This window comes from Triticum aestivum, chromosome 6B, assembly GCF_018294505.1.
Source record: "Triticum aestivum cultivar Chinese Spring chromosome 6B, IWGSC CS RefSeq v2.1, whole genome shotgun sequence".
Taxonomy (NCBI): domain Eukaryota; kingdom Viridiplantae; phylum Streptophyta; class Magnoliopsida; order Poales; family Poaceae; genus Triticum; species Triticum aestivum.
Window position 1 is genome coordinate 712,059,926 of NC_057810.1, and position 8,461 is coordinate 712,068,386.

Genomic DNA, 8,461 nt, shown 5'->3' on the forward strand with positions numbered 1-8,461 from the left:
GGGGGGCGCACCAGCCCACTAGGGGCTGGTTCCCCTCCCACTTCAGCCCACGGGGCCCTCCGGGATAGGTGGCCCCACCCGGTGGACCCCCGGGACCCTTCCGGTGGTCCCGGTACAATACCGGGTGACCCCGAAACTTTCCCGATGGCCGAAACAACACTTCCTATATATAATTCTTTACCTCCGGACCATTCCGGAACTCCTCGTGACGTCCGGGATCTCATCCGGGACTCCGAACAACATTCGGTTTGCTGCATACTCATATTCATACAACCCTAGCGTCACCGAACCTTAAGTGTGTAGACCCTACGGGTTCGGGAGACATGCAGACATGACCGAGACGGCTCTCCGGTCAATAACCAACAGCGGGATCTGGATACCCATGTTGGCTCCCACATATTCCTCGATGATATCATCGGATGAACCACGACGTCGAGGATTCAAGCAACCTCATATACTATTCCCTTTGTCAGACAGTATGTTACTTGCCCGAGATTCGATCGTCGGTATCCCAATACCTCGTTCAATCTTGTTGCCGGCAAGTCACTTTACTCGTACCGTAATGCATGATCCCGTGACCAGACACTTGGTCACTTTGAGCTCATTATGATGATGCACTACCGAGTGGGCCCAGTGGTACCTCTCCGTTATACGGAGTGATAAATCCCAGTCTCGACTGTGTCAACCCAACAGACACTTTCGGAGATACCAGTAGTGCACCTTTATAGTCACCCAGTTACGTTGTGACGTTTGGTACACCCAAAGCACTCCTACGGTATCCGGGAGTTACACGATCTCATGGTCTAAGAAAAAGATACTTGACATTGAAAAAGCTCTAGCAAACGAACTACACGATCTTTGCGCTATGCTTAGGATTGGGTCTTGTCCATCACATCATTCTCCTAATGATGTGATCCCGTTATCAACGACATCCAATGTCCATAGTCAGGAAACCATGACTATCTGTTGATCAACGAGCTAGTCAACTAGAGGCTCACTAGGGACATGTTTTTGGTCTAAGTATTCACACGTGTATTACGATTTCCGGATAATACAATTATAGCATGAATAAAAGACAACTATCCTGAACAAAGAAATATAATAATAATCCTTTTATTATTGCCTCTAGGGCATATTTCCAACAGTCTCCCACTTGTACTAGTCAATAATCTAGTTACATTGTGATGAATCGAACACCCATAGAGTTCTGATGCTGATCATGTTTTGCTCGCGGAAGAGGTTTAGTCAACGGACCTGCGACATTCAGATCTGTATGTACTTTGCAAATTTCTATGTCTCCATCTTGAACATTTTCACGAATGGAGTTGAAGCGACGCTTGATGTGCCTGGTCTTCTTGTGAAACCTGGGCTCCTTGGCAAGTGCAATAGCTCCAGTGTCGTCACAGAAGAGTTTGATCGGCCCCAACGCATTGGGTATGACTCCTAGGTCGGTGATGAACTCCTTCACCCAAATTGCTTCATGCGTTGCCTCCGAGGCTGCCATGTACTCCGCTTCACATGTAGATCCCGCCACGACGCTCTGCTTGCAGCTGCACCAGCTTACTGCCCCATCATTCAACATATACACGTATCCGGTTTGTGACTTAGAGTCATCCAGATCTGTGTCGAAGCTAGCATCGACGTAACCCTTTACGACGAGCTCTTCGTCACCTCCATAAACGAGAAACATGTCCTTTGTCCTTTTCAGGTACTTCAGGATATTCTTGACCGTTGTCCAGTGTTCCTTGCCGGGATTACTTTGGTACCTTCCTACCAAACTTACGGCAAGGTTTACATCAGGTCTGATACACAGCATGACATACATAATAGATCCTATGGCTGAGGCATAGGGGATGACACTCATCTCTTCTTTATCTTTTGCCGTGGTCGGGCATTGAGCCGAGCTCAATCTCACACCTTGCAATACAGGCAAGAACCCTTTCTTGGACTGATCCATTTTGAACTTCTTCAAAATCTTATCAAGGTATGTGCTTTGTGAAAGACCTATGAGGCGTCTCGATCTATCCCTATAGATTTTGATGTCTAATATGTAAGCAGCTTCTCCAAGGTCCTTCATTGAAAAACACTTATTCAAGTAGGCCTTAATGCTGTCCAAGAATTCTATATCATTTCCCATCAAAAGTATGTCATCTACATATAATATGAGAAATGCTACAGAGCTCCCACTCACTTTCTTGTAAACGCAGGCTTCTCCATAAGTGTGCATAAACCCAAACGCTTTGATCATCTCATCAAAGCAAATGTTCCAACTCCGAGATGCTTGCACCAGCCCATAAATGGATCGCTGGAGCTTGCATACTTTGTTAGCATTCTTAGGATCGACAAAACCTTCCGGCTGCATCATATACAGCTCTTCCTTAAGATAATCGTTAAGGAATGCCGTTTTGACGTCCATTTGCCATATCTCATAATCATAGTATGCTGCAATTGCTAATATGATTCGGACGGACTTAAGCTTCGCTACGGGAGAGAAAGTCTCATCATAGTCAATCCCTTGAACTTGCCCATAACCCTTAGTGACAAGTCGAGCTTTATAGATGGTGACATTACCATCCGCGTCCGTCTTCTTCTTCAAGATCCATTTGTTTTCTATCGCTCGCCGATCATTGGGCAAGTCAGTCAAAGTCCATACTTTGTTTTCATACATGGATTCTATCTCGGATTGCATGGCTTCAAGCCATTTGTTGGAATCTGGGCCCGCCATCGCTTCTTCATAGTTCGAAGGTTCACCGTTGTCTAACAATATGATTTCCAGGACAGGGTTGCCATACCACTCTGGTGTGGAACGTGTCCTCGTGGACCTACGAAGTTCAGTAGCAACTTGATCCGAAGTACCTTGATCATCATCATTAATTTCCTCTCCAGTCGGTGTAAGCACCACAGGAACATTTTCCTGAGCTGCACTACTTTCCGGTTCAAGAGGTAGTACTTCATCGAGTTCTACTTTCCTCCCACTTACTCCTTTCGAGAGAAACTCTTTTTCCAGAAAGGATCCGTTCTTGGCAACAAAGATCTTGCCTTCGGATCTAAGGTAGAAGGTATACCCAATGGTTTCCTTAGGGTGTCCTATGAAGACGCATTTTTCCGACTTGGGTTCGAGCTTTTCAGGTTGAAGTTTCTTGACATAAGCATCGGATCCCCAAACTTTTAGAAACGACAGCTTAGGTTTCTTCCCAAACCATAATTCATACGGTGTCGTCTCAACAGATTTAGACGGTGCCATATTTAAAGTGAATATAGCTGTCTCTAGAGCATATCTCCAAAATGATAGCGGTAAATCGGTAAGAGACATCATAGATCGCACCATATCCAATAGAGTGCGATTATGATGTTCGGACACACCATTACGCTGAGGTGTTCCAGGCGGCGTGAGTTGTGAAACGATTCCACATTTTCTTAAGTGTGTACCAAATTCGTGACTTAAATATTCTCCTCCACGATTTAATCGTAGGAACTTTATCTTTCAGTCACGTTAATTTTCTACCTCATTCTGAAATTCCTTGAACTTTTCAAAGGTCTCAGACTTGTGTTTCATCAAGTAGGCATACCCATATCTACTTAAGTCATCAGTGAGAGTGAGAACATAACGATATCCTCCGCGAGCCTCAACGCTCATTGGACCACACACATCAGTATGTATGATTTCCAATAAGTTGGTTGCTCGCTCCATTGTTCCAGAGAACGGAGTTTTGGTCATTTTGCCCATGAGGCATGGTTCGCATGTGTCAAATGATTCATAATCGAGAGACTCTAAAAGTCCATCAACATGGAGCTTCTTCATGCGCTTGACACCAATGTGACCAAGGCGGCAGTGCCACAAGTATGTGGGACTATCGTTATCAACTTTACATCTTTTGGTATCCACACTATGAATACGTGTAACATTACGTTCGAGATTCATTAAGAATAAACCATTGACCATCGGGGCTTGACCATAAAACATATCTCTCATATAAATAGAACAACCATTATTCTCGGATTTAAATGAGTAGCCATCTCATATTAAACGAGATCCAGATACAATGTTCATGCTCAAACTTGGCACTAAATAATAATTACTGAGGTTCATAACTAATCCCGTGGGTAAATGTAGAGGTAGCGTGCCGACGGCGATCACATCGACCTTGGAACCGTTCCCGACGCGCATCGTCACCTCGTCCTTCGCCAGTCTCCGCTTATTCCGCAGCTTCTGCTGTGAGTTACAAATATGAGCAACGACACCGGTATCAAATACCCAGGAGTTACTACGAGTACTGGTAAGGTACACATCAATTACATGTATATCACATATATCTTTAGTGTTGCCGGCCTTCTTGTCCGCTAAGTATTTGGGGCAGTTCCGCTTCCAGTGACCCTTCCCTTTGCAATAAAAGCACTCAGTCTCAGGCTTGGGTCCATTCTTTGACTTCTTCCCGGTAACTGGCTTACCGGGCGCGGCAACATCTTTGCCGTCCTTCTTGAAGTTCTTCTTACCCTTGCCCTTCTTGAACTTAGTGGTCTTATTGACCATCAACACTTGATGTTCTTTCTTGATTTCAACCTCTGCTGACTTTAGCATTGAAAATACCTCAGGAATGGTCTTCACCATTCCCTGCATATTGTAGTTCATCACAAAGCTCTTGTAGCTCGGTGGGAGCGACTGAAGGATTCTGTCAATGACCGCCTCGTCCGGGAGGTTGATCTCCAGCTGGGACAGGCGGTTGTGCAACCCAGACATTTTGAGTATGTGCTCACTGACAGAACTATTTTTCTCCATGTTACAACTATAGAACTTGTCGGAGACTTCATATCTCTCGACCCGGGCATGAGCTTGAAAAACCATTTTCAGCTCCTCGAACATCTCATATGCTCCGTGTTGCTCAAAACGCTTTTGGAGCCCCGGTTCTAAGCTGTAAAGCATGCCGCACTGAACGAGGGAGTAATCATCAGCACGTGACTGCCAAGCGTTCATAACGTCTTGGTTCTCTGGGATGGGTGCTTCACCTTGCGGTCCTTCTAGGACATATGCTTTCTTGGCTGCTATGAGGATGATCCTCAGGTTTCGGACCCAGTCCGAATAGTTGCTGCCATCATCTTTCAGCTTGGTTTTCTCTAGGAACGCGTTGAAATTCATGTTGACATGAGCGTTGGCCATTTGATCTACAAGACATATTTTGCAAAGATTTTAGACTAAGTTCATGATAATTAAGTTCATCTAATCAAATTATTTAATGAACTCCCACTCAGATTTGACATCCCTCTAGTCATCTAAGTGTTACACGATTCGAGTCGACTATGCCGTGTCCGATCATCACGTGAGACGGACTAGTCATCATCGGTGAACATCTCCATGTTGATCGTATCTTCCATACGACTCATGTTCGACTTTTCGGTTTCTTGTGTTCCGAGGCCATGTCTGTACATGCTAGGCTCGTCAAGTTAACCCTAAGTGTTTATGCATGTGTAAAACTGTCTTACACCCGTTGTATGTGAACGTAAGGATCTATCACACCCGATCATCACGTGGTGCTTCGAAACGACGAACTTTAGCAACGGTGCACAGTTAGGGGGAACACTTTCTTGAAATTATTATAAGGGATCATCTTATTTACTACCGCCGTTCTAAGTAAACAAGATGCATAAAACATAATAAACATCACATGCAATTATATAAAGTAGTGACGTGATATGGCCAATATCATATAGCTCCTTCGATCTCCATCTTCGGGGCTCCATGATCATCTTCGTCACCGGCATGACACCATGATCTCCATCATCATGATCTCCATCATCATGCCTCCATGAAGTTGCTCGCCAACTATTACTTCTACTACTATAACTAACGGTTTAGCAATAAAGTAAAGTAATTACATGGCGTTAAATCATTGACACGCAGGTCATACAATAATTAAGACAACTCCTATGGCTCCTGCCGGTTGTCATACTCATCGACATGCAAGTCGTGATTCCTATTACAAGAACATGATCTCATACATCACAATATATTATTCATCATTCATCACAACTTCTGGTCATATCACATCACATGACAATTGCTACAAAAACAAGTTAGACGTCCTCTAATTGTTGTTGCATATTTTACGTGGCTGCAATTGGGTTCTAGCAAGAACGTTTTCTTACCTACGAATAACCACAACGTGATTTTGTCAACTTCTATTTACCCTTCATAAGGACCCTTTTCATCGAATCCGCTCCAACTAAAGTAGGAGAGACAGACACCCGCTAGCCACCTTATGCAACTAGTGCATGTTAGTCGGTGGAACCTGTCTCACGTAAGCGTACGTGTAAGGTCGGTCCGGGCCGCTTCATCCCACAATACCGCTGAAGCAAGAAAAGACTAGTAGTGGCAAGCAAGTTGACAAGATCTACGCCCACAACAGATTTGTGTTCTACTCGTGCAATAGAGAACTACGCATAGACCTAGCTCATGATGCCACTGTTGGGGAACGTTGCATAAAATAAAAATTTTCCTAGGTTCACCAAGATCCATCTATGAGTTCATCTAGCAACGAGAGAGAGAGAGATGCATCTACATACCCTTGTAGATCGCGTGCGGAAGCGTTCAAGAGAACGGGGTTGAGGTAGTCGTTCTCGTCGTGATCCTATCACCGGAGATCCTAGCGCCGAACGAACGGCACCTCCGCGTTCAACACACGTACGGTCAGCGTGACGTCTCCTCTGTCTTGATCCAGCAAGGGGGAAGGAGAGGTTGATGAAGATCCAGCAGCACGACAGCGTGGTGGTGGATGCAGCAGGACTCCGGCAGGGCTTCGCCAAGCAACTGCGAGAGGAGGAAGAGGTGTATCAGGGGGAGGGAGGCGCCAAGACTTAGGTGCGGCTGCCCTCCCTCCCCCCTCCTTTATATAGGCCCCCTGGGGGGGCGCCGGCCCTGGCGATGGGAATCTCCCAAGGGGGTGGCGGCCAGGGGGGTGGAGTGCCCCCCAAGGCAAGTGGTGCGCCCCCCACCCTAGGGTTTCCAACCCTAGGCACAGGGGGGGCCCAAGGGGGGCGCACCAGCCCACTAGGGGCTGGTTCCCCTCCCACTTCAGCCCACGGGGCCCTCCGGGATAGGTGGCCCCGCCCGGTGGACCCCCGGGACCCTTCCGGTGGTCCCGGTACAATACCGGGTGACCCCGAAAATTTCCCGAGGGCCGAAACAACACTTCCTATATATAATTCTTTACCTCTGGACCATTCCAGAACTCCTCGTGACGTCCGGGATCTCATCCGGGACTCCGAACAACATTCGGTTTGCTGCATACTCATATTCATACAACCCTAGCGTCACCAAACCTTAAGTGTGTAGACCCTACGAGTTCGGGAGACATGCAGACATGACCGAGATGGCTCTCCGGTCAATAACCAACAGCGGGATCTGGATACCCATGTTGGCTCCCACATACTCCTCGATGATATCATCGGATGAACCATGACGTCGAGGATTCAAGCAACCCTGTATACTATTCCCTTTGTCAGACGGTATGTTACTTGCCCGAGATTCGATCGTCGGTATCCCAATACCTCGTTCAATCTTGTTGCCGGCAAGTCACTTTACTCGTACCGTAATGCATGATCCCGTGACCAGACACTTGGTCACTTTGAGCTCATTATGATGATGCACTACCGAGTGGGCCCAGTGGTACCTCTCCGTTATACGGAGTGATAAATCCCAGTCTCGATCCGTGTCAACCCAACAGACACTTTCGGAGATACCAGTAGTGCACCTTTATAGTCACCCAGTTACGTTGTGACGTTTGGTACACCCAAAGCACTCCTACGGTATCCGGGAGTTACACGATCTCATGGTCTAAGGAAAAGATACTTGACATTGAAAAAGCTCTAGCAAACGAACTACATGATCTTTGCGCTATGCTTAGGATTGGGTCTTGTCCATCACATCATTCTTCTAATGATGTGATCCCGTTATCAACGACATCCAATGTCCATAGTCAGGAAACCATGACTATTTGTTAATCAACGAGCTAGTCAACTAGAGGCTCACTAGGGACATGTTTTTGGTCTAAGTATTCACACGTGTATTACGATTTCCGGATAATACAATTATAGCATGAATAAAAGACAACTATCCTGAACAAAGAAATATAATAATAATCCTTTTATTATTGCCTCTAGGGCATATTTCCAACAATATTATGTTTCAACATGCATATGGTGTGCCACCGTGTGGGCATGGCTAGTTGTTCGAAGAGCAAGCCTTGATTTTTCTTGAAGTATGATCTTCAATTTTTTATGCCTTTTTCCCATCTATTGATGAGTATAGTTGCACATAATCCAATAGCTATGGGACTAGTGAGACAACCAAGGATTGTTAGGGCTAGGGGGGGCATATGTACCCCACCCACTCTAATTTTTGTAAGGATCCCCTTAATTGTCGAGCCTGGATATCAAACATTAATCATAGTTTAACTATCACGGTGGA